Source organism: Sorex fumeus, unplaced genomic scaffold (genome assembly GCF_029834395.1).
Source record: "Sorex fumeus unplaced genomic scaffold, SorFum_2.1 ptg000098l, whole genome shotgun sequence".
In the NCBI taxonomy this organism is placed as follows: domain Eukaryota; kingdom Metazoa; phylum Chordata; class Mammalia; order Eulipotyphla; family Soricidae; genus Sorex; species Sorex fumeus.
In genome coordinates this window covers 25,660,045-25,675,754 of record NW_026606155.1, presented here as the reverse complement: position 1 = coordinate 25,675,754, position 15,710 = coordinate 25,660,045, and the positions used below count along the sequence as shown (strand labels likewise).

The 15,710-nt window shown below is 43.4% G+C and overlaps 1 protein-coding gene across 3 annotated transcripts in view; it reads left to right on the top strand.

Annotated features, from left to right (window-relative positions):
• SMOC1 (SPARC related modular calcium binding 1) overlaps window positions 1-15,710 on the top strand; it is a 151,874-nt gene that overhangs the window by 77,719 nt on the left and 58,445 nt on the right. The gene's annotated exons all lie outside the window — the stretch shown is intronic.

Here is a 15,710-nt window from a genome sequence, read left to right as displayed (position 1 = left end):
AGCAAGCTGTGGTCTATGAACTAGCCAACTTATTTTGTACCCTAACATCTTTAGGTATAATTCACATACTGTAAAATGTACCTCTAGAGTGTTCATTCAATTTAGTGACTTTTAGAATAGTCATAGAATTGTGCAAGCATCACCACTTTCCAATGCTGAAACGTTTTTATTTCCCAAGAAAAGATTTTAAGTTCATTAGTGGAGTCTTTCTGGAACTCTCTTGCCCAAGCCCTGACAAACAATAATATACTTCCTATTTTCATGGACTTGCTTGTTCTGAACATTTCAGTTAATGGAATCACATAGCACGTGGTCTTTAGTGACTTAACTTCCTTAGCATAAGTAAGCTAAAACAAATCTTACTTTACTCAAGGTTCAGCAGGATATATATATGCACGTTTATGGCAATTTTTCTAGCATTGAGCAACAAACAGTGTTCATTGGTGGCTGTTATTATTCCCCAGTCTCTTAAATTTTTTATGCAGATGAGTGATTCAAGTTCTAATAGATACTATAGATTTAAAACACATAACTAATATTTCTTGTACATAAAAAAAAGTAGAGTAGTTCCCAACTTAGGGCTCCATGTACCAGGAATATGGAGCATGAATAAGTTATGTTAGAGCATGAATAAGTATTTCATTTCTTTTTATGCCAAAGCATATTCCATTGATGGGTATATGAATGGTCATATGAATCTTGTTTATCCACTCATCAACTGGGCTACTTCCATGGGGGGTGCTATCATAAAAGTTACTGTTTTGAACATTTATATGACAATTTTTGTGTGGATTTATGTTTTCAATTTTCTTGGTTTATATCAAGGAATTGCTGTGATTCATGGTAACTATGTTTGAACTTTTGAGGAACTGACAGACTTTTCTTCAAAGTTGGTGGCACCATTTTCCCTTTCTACCAGCAATGCATGGGATTTCAACTTTATTTATATCTTTGCTAACCTTTTTTGTCTGTCTTCTTTCTTATAGTCACTCTGTTGGATGTGAACTGCTATCTCATTGTGGTTTGAGTTATAGATACTTTCAGAGCTTGCTTTTTTGTGGTTTCAATGGCTAATGATTCATTCATTCATTCATCATCCTGTTATTCGTCGATTGCCTCGAGCAGGCCCCAGTAACGTCTCTTTCATCCTAGCCCTGAGATTATATTCAAGGCTCTTTAGAAGAATGAGACCCATCATTGTTACTGGTATTTGGCATATTTGGTACGCCAAGGGGAGTTTGTCAGACTCTGCCCTGTGGGCAGGCTACATTCGATAGCCTGCAAGTTTGTCCAAAGTAGGAATGAGATAATAAGATGTCATAAAAAGATGTCCTGATAAGATGTCGCATGGCCGCGAATGCGGCCGCTTGGTTCCAGGAGCTGGATTTTATAGTCTCTTGTTTGTTTGGTCATTTGTATATCTTCTTAGTAGAAGTGTCTATTCAGATACCTTATCTATTTTTGTGTTTACTTGCATGTTTTTATTAGAGTGTTTATACATTCTAGTATGGCTTTTCAGTTATATGACTTATTCACTTTGTTTTTATCATTCTGTGGGCTTGCTTTCTACTTTCCTGATTATTTTCTTTAATGCAAAGAAATCTTAATTTTCATGAAAGAGCCACTGAAACCACAACCTTTCTTTTTTTTAGTTTTTTTTTCCTTTTTGGGTCACACCTGGCGTTGCACAGCGGTTATTCCTGCCTCATTTATTCAGGAATTAATCCTGGCGGTGCTTGGGAGACCATATGGGATGCTTGGAATCAAATCCAGGTCGGCTGTGTGCAAGGCAAACACCCTGCCCTCTGTGCTATCACTCCAGCCCCGAAATCACAACTTTTCTTATGTTGCTTGTACTTTTACTGTCATACATAAAAAAATCATTTCCTAGTACAAAATAACAAAAATTTACTCCTGTGGTTTCTTCTATGGGTTTTAGAGTTTAGCTCTTACATAGTTCATGGTCTATTTTGAGATCATTTTTGCATATGGCATGAGGTAGAGGTCCTACTTCATTTTTTTGCATGTATATATCTAATCATCTTTGAATCACTTATTTAAAACAAAGCTATTCTTGGGGCCAAAGTGATACTACAGCAGTTAGGGTGCTTTCCTAGCATGAAGTTGACCTGGGTTCAACCCCTGGTATCCCGTATGATCATCTGAGCCTGGGAGTGATCCCTGAATACAGAGGCAGGAGTGAGCCCTGAGTACCACCAGGTGTGGCTCAAAATCCAATAAATAAATAAATAAATAAAAAACTCTTCTTTTCCACTTGAATATCTTGGTATCTTTGTTGATAATTAGTTGATTATAAAGATGAGGGTTTATTTCTGACTTTTAATTCTATTACACCCATGTATATGTCTATCCTTATCTCTTTTATTTTTTGGTGATGGTGGGGCACACCTAGTGGTGCTCAGGGCTTGCTCCTGGCTCTGACTCAGTAGCACTCATGGTGATTCTTGGGGGAATGTATGTGGTGCCAGAGAATTAACTCAGGTTGGCTGTGTGCAAGGTAAGTGTCCTACCTGCTGTTCTGTTGCTATGGCCCTATATGTCTATCCTTGTGCCAGTGACATGCTGATTTATTACTGCAGCTTTTCAGTAAGTTCTAAAATCATCTTTTTACTTGTTATTAGGGGGGCCTCCCAAGAGGTGCTCTCAGTGAGCTTGGAGGTCTTTCCTGGTGATACTTGATCCACTGGGCCTGTGAGTTAGTGTTACAGTCTCAGGATGTTGTGCTTTAGTTCCAGGGGTCACCAGAGCCATCACAGTGATCCATGGGCATTTCTAGGGCCACACCTGATGATGTCTTGGGGTGTATATTTAGGGTTCCACTTGACTGTGCTTGAGAGGCCATGTGGTTCTGGGGATCAAACCTGGTCATGGGCCCTATTTCCTGTACTGCTGTCTCTCTAGATCTTTCTTTTTTCTTTTTAAACAAACAGTGAAATGATGTTTCTCTGGACCCATATGTGGGATGGTCAATTTAGAAGAGGAGATAATCAGAAACCTGAAGCCTATGCTGGAGTTTTAGCTTTTATGACCAGTATCAGGGCCCTTGATTTGGTGTTTGCAAGGGAAAAGAGGGGTGCAAGTTAAGGGTGAAAAACTCTTCTAGAATCACCAGAGATGAGATTTATACATGTCTTAATCTTTTGGCAAATTATATCTTCTTTGAGTTGGCAAGTAGGGGAGGGATTTTTTTCCTTCAAACTTGAAGCTGTGAGTTATGTGTGTTTTAATGGCTGAAGTATGCAAGCTGGTTACTAGACCATTCCCTCTCTGCACACTGCTTTATGCTGTCACCGCAGTGCTCAGCACATCAGGGTCTGGAACAATGGAGAAACAGGAGTCCCAGGGTCCAGGACCCACCTCCTCATGCCGGGTGAGAGTTTCTATCTCTGGCTGATCTTTAGATAGCCTATAATTTACAGTGCATGTGCAAACTACATTAGGTAGCTTGAAGGTTCCTTTTAAAATTTCTAACTGGGCAGGGCCTAGGTGCAAGGAGGATTTGTCTTGCAGGTGATTTAGCTAAGCTCCTTAACAAAGCTGTAGATACTCCTCTCATCTTTTCAAAGAGAGAACTTGCTCTCACTCTTGAGGACACCTGTCAGGGACAGAGGAGTGCAAGAAGATGAGGATGAGGATGAATGGCTATGCTGTGTTCAGAACACATTTGTCGCATACTGTGGGGACTCACCTCCCTCAACCACTGGTTGCTTTGACTCTTCAATGGCTTTGATCTAGCTGCATGGCTACACTGCATGCTCTGCTACATTGATTGGCATCATGGAAAAAGTGAACCAGATCTGGGTTGGCATCTGAACTGGCCATTCTGGGCCATTGTCATTGGGTGAGGCTGTCTATTGTGGAATTGAAAGCAGAAAGCTCTGAGCACTATTCGCGACTACTCTTTAAGCCCAGGAATATTCTTTCTTTGCAGAGAGGAGGCAGGGGGAGAGGGAAGAAAGGTATTAAGGCTTACTTCTCTGGCTCCTGCTGCCTCTTATAAAGGGAAGCTGGAGATTGGGAGCTTCAGTCCCCTCCTCTTTTCTTATTTTTTTTGTTCAAATTTCAGTAACCACAACAAAACTTATTTATGTAGCACTTAATATGTGCCAGTGTTTTATACGTGCCTGCCACATAGTAATTTAGCCAATCCTCACTCCAACCCATGAAGTAGACACTATCAATTTCCATTGGATGGATGAGGAAACTGAACCACAAAGAGGCTGAGTAGCTTGCTGAGGGTCACAGCTTGCTGATGGTAGAGTCAGGATTCAAGTGTGATCAGCCTGAGATCAACTCTGATTGCCAGAGCTCTTGGTTCTAACCGTGGTTCTATACAGCCTCTTTTAAAGGGAGTTGCCATCCTATAAAGTGATGTGGTCAAACTGACCATATCCAGGAGGGTTACTCAGCAGGGTAAGCCTGGGAAATATTGTCACATGAGGAATACTTGAAGGAGTCAGAGATGTTTGCTTTGGAGATGGAAAGAATCAAAGGATAGATGGGAAAGAGATGACCAAAGACAAACATGAGAGCGGTCTGCAAGCCTTTGTCTGTGGCTGACAATGGTTTTTACTGACTAGCCCAGCAGAGCCTACCCAGGCTCCCTGGATGAAACACACCATGAATCAGATTCTGACTCAAACCTTTTACAGGTTGAGCAGCTCACAGATGGAATATATGAGTTAAAGAATTTAATTCCCCACCCTGGGAAATGAAAGGGATTGAATGGGCACCCCCAAGGAGGTACCACATTGGGAAGGAAGTACATTCAATGACTTTTGGAAGGTAAAATCTACATTTTTTAGGTTTTTATGAGACCCGATGTTCATTTGAGTTGGTAGGCACAAGTAGGCGCATAGCAAACATTTATTCAGAACCTTCCAGGCAGAGCTATTAATATACACGCACTTGGGGCTATTGCCACACCACTGTGGGTGCATGTAACATGCCAGGGGGTGACTCTGCAGGTTAGTCATCTAAACTCTGCTGTGAAATTAAAGGGTTGGATTTTTCTTTCCATGTCAAAGTAGGGAAAGGCAATAGGCACAGAGAAGAGAGGTCTGAAAGGAGAAATGTTTCATTAAAAATGAGTTCAGGGCAATTATGAATAGTTTTGTAAATCACTGTCAATAATTTTCTTTAAAAATCATCTTAAATTTGAAACTAAAAAAATAGTATTTTGAAGAAGAAAGGTAAGTAAGAGCAGCACATGGAATCCAGAGTCAGATTAATTAATCAAGTCCCAGCCTCATTATGCTCTAGTTAGGTCATAATGCAAGGGATTTAAGACTCTAACTCTTATAATACATTCTAGGTCAAGCTATTAAGATAAGTAAATAAACTGTGTTCTAGATGCTTAGCCTAATGCCATGCATATGGTAATAGCCTGGTAAATCTTAACTACTGTTACTACTAATTGATCTGGGTACATGGGCAGCAATGTTATGGGAAGATGCTTAGGTCCAACTTGTCTGATGAATAATTTGCGCCAGCTAATTATATTACAAGGTTTGTGGGGGAAAAATTCAGGGGCCTCTGGGGAGATATTGCAAAGGACTGGAGCAAATGCTTTGCATGTGGGAACTCTGGGTTTGATCCCCAGCACTGATTGCGTCCCTGAGCAATATTGGAAGTGACTCTGGGTACTGAGACTGAGCTCCTGAGGGTCAGATATAGCCTCTCAAGCCAAACCAGGTCAAACCAAAACAGTGAATTTAGCACTGGGGAACCAGAAATAGCACTTACTCTTCCATATCTCTTTTTTCTCATCTCTGGGTCCATCTTTATAGTTCTGATCACAACAGAGCTCCTACAGATGAGCCTCTTTTTACTAAACAGTACGTATTTTTGTAAGGTAAAGGTAAAGGTAAAGGCCCTCCCGTTGATCGTCTATTTGCTCGAGCGGGCCCAGTAACGTCTCCATTGGAGACTTTTGTTGTTACTGTGTCTGGCATATCGAATACTCTCGGTAGCTTGCCGGGCTCTCCGAGAGGGGCGGAGGAATCGAACTCGGGTCGGCCATGTTGGCCACGTGTAAGGCGAACGCCCTACCTGCTGAATTGTATTTGACACCCACTCCTAGTCCTCACAATGGAAATAAAAGCAAATGAACAAGAGCTGTCATGTTTTCTGGTTACCAAACCCGAGTCATTGGAAGCATCCAGAAGAAGGGAAAAAAACTACAGAGTATAACATTCATTGAAGCCTTAAAACTCAGATATTTAGAATATTATTATATATGTGTTGGTGGTGGGGTTCAGACTTTTTTTGAAAATAAAAATGATTTCTTCCATCACATACTTGGAATAGTGGTCTTGTCTTTGACAGCTAGGTAAACTTACTGTTTTATAAATTGCTACCTTATTTGTAAGCACTGAAATTTCAACACAGAGAAAGGTTATAAATAGAACATGAGTGTTGAAAGGGACCTCAAAGGCTCTTCTCCTTCCCCTTTCTCCCCTACCCCAGGACTCATTTATAATCTCCCACCTAGTGGTTGTCAACCTTCTGCTTGATTGCCACCATTGGAATTATCATCATGACGCAACACATCATGGGGTTGGAGGTTTGAGCTTAAAAGCCTGATATGAATGCTGTCTTCATGTAATTTCCAACAGATCACCCCAGTTATAACTATGGACTTTCAGAATGCTCAGAAATCCTACACTGTACTGAAAAATTTGAGCACAGTCACCACTATATTCTTATGAAGTACTCTCTTTCAGCCAACAAGTAGTTGCTTTTTTATTTACTTATTTTGGCCTGGCTAAAATTCTTACTTTTTCCACTCCCATATCATAGGGATTTGTGCCTCTCTTTTTCCCTCCTGGCCTCTTTCTTCTGAATTTGATTTGCCACCCGCCTTCTAAACCTCCCTCCCACCCCCATAAATTGTTCTTCTGCAAACGGGACACAGTATTGCAGATGTGGTCATAAACAGCCTGGGGAGGGAGACTCTCTCGTTCTAAACACACCACTTCTAACTAATTTCATGTTGGCAGCCACACCACACCATCAGCACATAAAAACAGGGTCAGCAAAGACTCCCATATTTAGGAGGATTTGAAATGGAAGGATCAGCTTCCTTCCCTCCATCCCCTTCATGAATTCTGGAGGATGAGGTAGATACCCTAAAAGGAAAAATCCCTCATTCCCAACAGACTGTCCTCCCTAGACCTGGCACGGAGCAGGAGACAATATCTACAGCCAACAGGAATAGCAGCACTGCACCCACCCCGTAAAAGGGAAGAGGAGGAGGAAGAAAAGGGCTCGGGCTAAGTGTGGGCCCAACGCCCAATATCATATTAGATGCTTTATATGTCTTGTCCCATTTTGTCTTCAAGGTGGGGGCCACTTTCTCTGCTGCACAGAGAGGTGCATTTGTCAAATTTGTCAAAACAGCAACTGCCATTTAAAACCCAAATCCTTTAGGCTCAAAAGCTACTTTTCCTTCTGCATCTTGATGCCTCTCAGGCAAACCTGACTAAAGGTGAGGGCAACGTTTGATAACCTTTTCTAATCCGAGCTCATGTTTCCCAAGACTCAAAAGACCACATCATCCCTTCCTTCTCTCTCTTTTCTTCACTGCAATCAAATCCACCCAGAAGACTTAATGCTATGATCCCTCAATCCATGACTTAAAAGCCAACATGCCAGGCCAGAGAGATAGTACAGGGGTCAAGGCATCTGCTTTGCAGGCTGTTGACTCTGGTGTGGTCCCCTGCATTACAAATGGTTCTCCATGTATTGCCAAGAGTGATCCCTGAGTGCTGCCTCGTGTGCCCTCCTCCCCACAAACAAGCAAGACAAGAGCCCACATACTGTCAGAACAAATGGAATATAAACACTCTGAAGTAAAGTCTGGTCTACATGACTCCTGGCTTCACAAACCCTTCAGGTGAATCTAAATCCCGCCCACATAAATGTTATTCTCCTGATGCTTCAGATGGAGACTCAGGGGGAGCACATGGTCTCCACAGATAGCCTGCAGGCTCAGTTTGCCAGCCAGGACCCATGACACTCATGGGAAGCACCATTTTTCAGGGGTCCCACAGAGAATTCCTTATCCCATAGAGAACAGGGCAGCTGAAGATACTGCTAGATCCAAAGTCATTCACTGGCCCAGTGGAAAGATGCTTCCCTGCTCCTGCATCTTTGCTTTATCCTTTGAATCCTCTGCTAAGTTATCTTGAACAACTGATAGATTGCATAACAAAAGAAGGTCTCTACTCCTGTTGGAGGACAAATGCCCACTTGCCTTCTTTTTTTGGGTTTAACTTTTTCCCCCTAGGAAAATATTCTTGTAGGTCATAGAAACCACTTTATTACAAGTTTGGTAGTTGATACTAGGAATGTTGAATGAAGCTGTTCTCTTTGCATTACATTCACATTTTTCATTTTATAATAGAAGCACAAAGAAGTAAGATGTGGCTGAGGTGGAGATTGACCTTCTGCAGGAGAAGGTACTGTGCCTTGGAAGGAATACAGTGCTCAGGGCAGGTCTAAAGCAATTCAAGATGATCAATGGGGGGGCCACTGGGAGCTGGGCCACACCCAGCTGTGCTCAGGGATTACTTCTGGTTCTGTCCTCAGGGATCATTCACTTCTGGCAGTGCTCAGAGTACCACCCTTTATGGTAACTTGAGCACTGGTACTACCCAAATCTGGTACCACCTTGCAGGTTGGTTGACCACCTTCAAGGTCAGCACTTTACTGGCTGTTCTCTCCCTCTCTGGCCTCATCATGATGATTTTCTAACAGCTGGAGAGCTGGAGAAAGCAGTGCCAAAGAGAAGTGGGAGAGTGGTGCTGAGGACGTAGCTCAGAGACCTGTAGCACCTTCCACGCAGTGTGAGGATCAGAGTTTGCTCCTTGGAACTACATGTCTCTCAAGACAACATGTGGATGGTGTTTTCTGGAAGGAACTTACTTGGATGGAGAGGAAGTAGGACTGGAAACCGAATGTAGCAAGGCCCGGTAATTCATTGTTTCTCCCTACCCCTGCCTGCTCAAAGCATGTTTCTGAGAACATTCCTGGACACAGGGATTCTACTGCCAGACAACACTGCTACCTTATCAGGCTTTTCCACAGAAAATTAAGGAAGGGTCCCACTGTGAAGTAAGTGAGGGAGTTGCTGCGAATGGTACCTTGTGTTCCTTACTCTGAGAAGTTCTTAGTCAAGACATTTTGTGGGTGCTTGACCCAGAGCCTCACAGTTATGAATCATGAGCTTTACCATGGAGTCATATCCTGACCAACTGGAACTTTGTAGTTATTGAAAAGTGAGAACCCCACTACCACCACTTCCTCCCACCCCCTGCAGTGCTCGAGGACCTGGGTGCCTTCCTAGTGAAACTTTGTGATATGGGCCCACAGCGCCATTAGGACCTGGGCCTGGTAATAGGATGCTACTCAGGCCTGGCAGTGCTAAGGGGTGCAGGGACACACCTGGAAGTGTTTGGGGGAACCATGAGGTTCAGAGAATCAAGCCTGGGGCCTTGTGCATACAGGGTATGTGCTCCGTGTCTCTGCAGCTTCCCATTCCTGGAAGAGAGTGGCCATGAGCAGGACATATTAGCCTTGTCAAGAAGCAGGGGGTATTGGTGAGGAAGGAGGGTAGGAGTTCAGCCAAAGGTAACCTGCCCTGGGGCATGAGTCTGACCCCTTCTAGAACAGCCAAGGAAAACAGGCTGACTGGAGTAGAGGGTGACCGAAAGGTCTCCCAGATCATCACCCAAATGACTCCAGGTAACTTTTCACTCATAGTGGAACAAAGATTCTCTTCTGGTGGCCTCCTTGGATGGACATTTATCGTATCTCCTCCTCCCCCCTTCCAAAGAGTGCCCAGAGTTTTGGCACCAGCTCTAGAAATCAGACCTTTCTGCTGCTCACTTCCAGCTGGGGACACTTTGGTGCTGGCATTCATCCTCCCTGCCGTTGGACCTCAGTTTCCTCATTTATAAGGCATTGGGGTTGGATTGGTGGTCTCAAAGTTTTATCCCTGTTCTACTGACTCTAAAATTTGATGAGTGTTTGAATAATGTTACTCCAGTTTTGGTTCTTTTATAAACAACCTGGGACATTTGGACAAATAACTTTCATTCTCTGTGCCTCTCTAATAGAGGTCATGCGTGGAGTGACCTTACAGTCTAAATGTTGGGGGATCCATGATAAAAGGTGGATTCTTATGTTGGATGTGGTGCCCAGGGGAGAGAGTGACCAGCGAACCTAGGTCTTTGTGTCATTCTCATTTTCGATGCTTCCAAAATCCACTTTGTATAGTAAGCTGGTGCTTTGTTTCATCATCCTTTACTCATCTGTCACACAGCTGCATTTATTGGGGGTGCTAACCAACCTCCCACGTCTTTACTGGCATCTAGGGGCTGGGTAATGTTGACAATGAACAGACTCAAAATAATTGCAAATTTGTCTTAATTTGGACAGAGTTAGCACCTGAAATACACCACCAGACTGTTTATACAAAGGGCATCTTGCCAAAAATGTTTAAGCATATGAATAAGAGATGAAATGTACTTACTAAAATAAAAATGCACTGTTTTATATTGAACAACGACAAACAACTGGGGGATTACAAAGCTGACTAATATACAATGGGGTGAAGAGGGGGTGAGTGGGAAATGAAGATCTTATTAGAGGTGGTATAGGGACATGGTGGAGGGTCGTAGGCACTTTGGTAGTGGTGGGGTACAGTGACTTTTTATCTCAATAGCATAAACTTTAATATTATTGTAATCATGTTACCTAAACTATAATGATAAAATCAAAACCCCACTATTTTTGCAGTAAAGGACTGACTACTAGTTATATTCAAGTTACAGTATAAGTTAGATCCACGTTCAACACTTTTGTTCTCTTGAGACCCATCCATTGATATGTCAGCTTCCTGGGAAGCAAGCTAATTCCACGGTTTGTGTCTGTACCACTGAGGTCAGCCCTTGAGTATTGAGAAGTATTGAGTATTGAGGAGTATTGCGTATTGAGTATTGAGACCAAGTATTCAGAACTACAAAGTGAATTACTAGACTTAGCTGATTGCCTTGTCAAGTTCTTGCTTTTCTTGTAAATTAATTTTGAGACTTGATTGATTTGAGACTAGATCTGGGAGAAAAATAAAGGTATTACTTAGTGAATTAAAATTAAGTTTGCAAGGGAAGATGTTAAGTTAGGGTAGAATTCCATCTTGATCATGTATGCATAAACCATCAATACTAGAGAATTTATACCCTGATTGCTTTTCTATAAGAAGCACACCTTTCTCTGCAGAGTACTAGAACTGTTTCTATATGAACATACACTTCCCCTCACTTTCCTCTGAGGCTTTTTCAAACTTTTGCTGATTTTCTACTGCCTCTTCCTATGAGGCTGGCCAGAATAGGATGTTCTTTGGATGCCATCAGAGAATCAGGCTATGCCTGAGAATGGGTATCCAGACAGTTTGCTGAAAAATAAAACAAGGATCACAAAAATAAATAGCTTGTCTGAACTGCGCCCTAACCCTGTGAACAAAGTGCTTTATTTACACCATCTAATTCAATCCTCTGAACCACCAAGTGAGGAATGTATTATTATCTCCAGATTTTAAATACACAGGGACACTTTGAGGCTTGGTTTGCAAAGTCCTTCCAAGGCTGTGGAAGGGGGACAGATGAGTAGCTAAGAAGTTAGCTGGGGTGATACGGGAGCTGGGCTGCAGGCTGAGTCCAGGGACTTCTCTTCCTTCAAGAAGTCGTCTTGTCAGTTCCCCAGATATCTTTCCAGCTTGGAGAGTCACAGTCTGAGGGTGAGAGTCACATTCCTTCAGTCGAGGGAAGTGGTATTGCTGGCCACTCTTGCAGCATTGTCCTCTTTGTCTTTTGCTCCCCGCTGCCCCTTCCCTGCAGCTCGTGGGGCAGATGAGTCCAAAGGTGTGCATTCCTCATGGGAAAACAACAACAATTCTTCCTTCCATTCCATTATAAATGTTTGCAGGATTTGGTTGCAACTCCCAGTCTGGGGATTTTGATATCTGGAGTCGGTGTCTTGGAAGCTTGGGTCTAAGGACCATGATGAGGACCCAGGAGAGAAAGGGGCTGAGTCTGTGCCTGCAGGAGTGTCTGGGGGATGAAGGCAGTACTGCAGATGAAAGGATACAATGTGTGCTCTCAGGGAGCTTGTGGCTCTGAGGACCTCTTACACCCAGGGGTCTGATTCTTTCCCCTGAAACAAAGCTCTGGGCTGAGCTTCCTATGTATGCATCTAGCTCAGTCTCTGGGAGCCTTGGAAGGGCCTCTGCTTGCTGGTGGAGCCACTTTCAGTTCAGTTGTTCTCTGTGGCTTGCTAGACCATGGCACCCACTTCTGCCAGCAGTGCCGGCTCAGAGGCACAGACTCCATTTTGGACTCGAGGGACACTACCCTCTTGGAGGGGACTTCTAGTCCTAGCCGTAGTTGCTCAGGGGCCCAGGACTGTGTCAGCAAGGCTGCCCAGCCCCAGAGACAAGTTTCCCAGAGATGATTATTGGCCACTATAGAGCACAGCCAGCCAGGCCCATTGGCAGGACAGTCCCTTAGGAACTCTCCCTGCAGGGCTGACAAGACTTGAAGGGGGTGGCTCCATGTTGCGAGCAGTGTTTCCTACCCAAGCCTCTGGAATTTCCAGGGGGAGCTCTGGCTGCTCAAGGAGGCTGCTTGCCAGGTATTGCTGAGCTCCCCCGTTACCGTCTGGTGCCAGGCTTCCTTGTTTGTTGTTCAAGCCAGAGTCTCTGAGTTTGGCTCTGATGGCCTTATTTCACATATGGGGCTCAAAGAGGCCAACACAGCGCCACCTTGGAGGTGGAGAGGATGGGATCTGAACTCAGGTCTGTCTGGGGTCCTTTTCATTGTCCCATCAAGCCTCTTTTGAGGGGAGCATTGACCTAATCGAGGATGGCAGTTGAGCGCGAGCTTCTGGAGCAACTGTCACAGCTATGCATGTTGTGACTGATTCCCTGGGATGGAGAGGGACAAAGGCATTGAATCTTGTTTCCTTGCACAGATGGTTCAGGATGAAGAGGGGCAAAGACATTGAGTTGAGTTTTCTCACCTGTACAGACCTGGCATTACCTCCTTTATAATACTCAATGGATAGGTAGGATCAAGCTGCCCTATCCTTATTTTGAGTTTTCCATGTGGTAGGTCAGAATCCTTCTTCCTTTTGCCTTTCTGCCTTTTGCCGACTTCTGAATTTCACCCCAGTTGTCAGATATCTCTTTCCCTGACTTACCGCATCACTCATTTTGTATGCCATTGATGGGTTATTCTCAATTCCAATATGCCCTTGATTCTAAAAGGTGCCATCCCCACCCATTTTAATATTCTTTTATTTGACACACGTTTGTAATTAATTGGGCACCATAACTACTTCTAGTGTGGTGGGGCCTTTTAAACTGGTGTTCCATTTTTAGAATTGATAGGGACTAATAGTTGAGGAAATACATATACTTATTCAATTCATCAGGTGGCTACAGTAGATGTATTATGCTAGATGCCTGTAATATAGAAATTACCTTAGAATATAGAAGTTCCTAGCTTTACAGTGGTAATGATCTAAATGGATACCTAAATAATGTAGATTATCTAGTTTATAATTTGTAGTTTGTTGTCACATGGGTCTAGATCTGGAGAACTGGGGTATGTGGAGGGTTAGAGGAAAGAGGGAGGTTAGAACCTCTTTGAGGAGAAGTATATCAAAAGGGGGTGGGAATCAAAGGGGCCCTAAGTGAATGGGTTAGAAATGGGTCGGAACAGCATTTCTCAATCAGGGGCCATATGGGGCCCAGCATATTTCAAGGGGTCAGAGGTGAAAATTGTGTAAATGTGGGGCATGGCACAAGACTAGGGGCAAATCAGTAGGACCAGAGGTATAGAAAGGAAACAAGGTCAGAGGGGGCCAGTGTTGGGAAAGAGTGAGAGCTGGCTTAGAGCCTGGTATGCTAGACTAACTGAATAGCTGAAGAGAAGGACAGTGTAATGTGCTTCAAAGATGTTTCTTGTACGGGATGGAAGGTGAGTGCAAAGATGGGTGAACACAAAGGCTGTGTGAATTGGCAGGTGGCAGATAAGAGAGTTGCTGAAGTGCCGGAAATTTAGCTCTGCCTTGAGTCTGAAGGCAAATCATTAAGTGGTTCTCTCTCTGTCTCTCTGTCTCTCTGTCTCTCTCTCTCTCTCTGTGTGCATGTGTGTGTATGTGTGTGTGTACATGCACACGTGCATTCACTAGTTGCCTTTGTTTCTTTCGGTGGTTTTAGTTGACTTAAAATTTACTTCTGCAATGGAATGTCATGGTTAAACTTTACACCTCTGTATGTGTATAATTTTTAACATATCCACCATCCAAACACCCCTCTCCTCATTTCTCCCACCTTACCCCCCACTCCCCACTGCCACCATCTCTCTCTCTCTCTATATATATATATATATGTATATATATATATATATATATATATATTACCTCAGGCCAGGTTAGTCTTCCTAGCCCCAGCAGGGTCCTAGTCTCGTCATTACTTTCTTTTGGATCATGACAGCATTTGTCCATGATCATGCCCTCAACTTATAGTTGAGTATCGTGGCGCTTTGGCCTGGCCCATTTCGATACCAGGGTAGCTCACAGCTTGCCCTGGGTCCATTCAGTCCCTCGTCGGGACCCTGCTTTTGGGGTGCTAGGAACTAAGGGCAACTGATTCAAGAAAGCAGATGCCCAGGAGTAAATATTATTCGGAGTCAATCAACTCCCAAGTTACAAAGTATAATATTAACTGTCTTTCTGTGTCCACACAGAAAGGGCATTGCTTTAAGGTAAACTATGCAAAGGACATAACTTACAATACAAGTTCAGTGTCCTTAGAAGGATCTGGTCTTAGAAGCTAACAGAATCTGATTAGGGAAAAAAGGTGTTTAACTGACTGGGGAAGAGAGCACAGAGAAGAATTTACAGATAAACAGAGGAATGGGAGCAGTGTGATGGGTGTAACCTAATAAACCTAAGCTCCCTGTGGCAATGTTATTCTACACTTCCCTTCTGTTACCCACTTCATTTTCACTGAATGAGGAGGGACCAGTTTTGGTGTTGTTGTTGTTGTGTGTTTCTGTGTGTGTGTGTTTTGCCAGTCTGTTTGTTTTGATGATTCCTATGCTGCATGTGAGTCAAACCATCCTGTAATTGTCTTTTACTTTCTGACTCATTTCCCTTAGCATGTCCTCCTTAAGATCCATCCATGTTATCCTAAAGGGCACAATTTCCTCTTTTTATTGACAGAGTAGTTTTCCATTGAGTGTACAGACCACAGCTTCTGAAGTGATTTTTCCAACTGGCAGTTTGAAGCAGAAGAGAGATGCCCTGTTCATGTTTAGGAACCTCTCACAGAAAACAGATTGGAGGGTGAAGGAATAGACTAGCAGCTTTCCTGAATAGTTTTCCTGAATGGAACAAAAGCCTCATTTTCACTGAAGATCCACGGGCAGGATCCGAGCTGCTTCTGGAGATCTGAGAAGCACATGACGATGCAGCAGGGCACCTGGAACTGTAGCCAGGACACACACAGTGTTCATGCCTTACCTGCCTGTGTCTCAAGAGGCCACACAAGTAGCTAGCAGGCTGACCATTGGAAAGGGTCCTGGGGGAAATTAGGGATGGAGGGGGGAAAACTTAGCCCT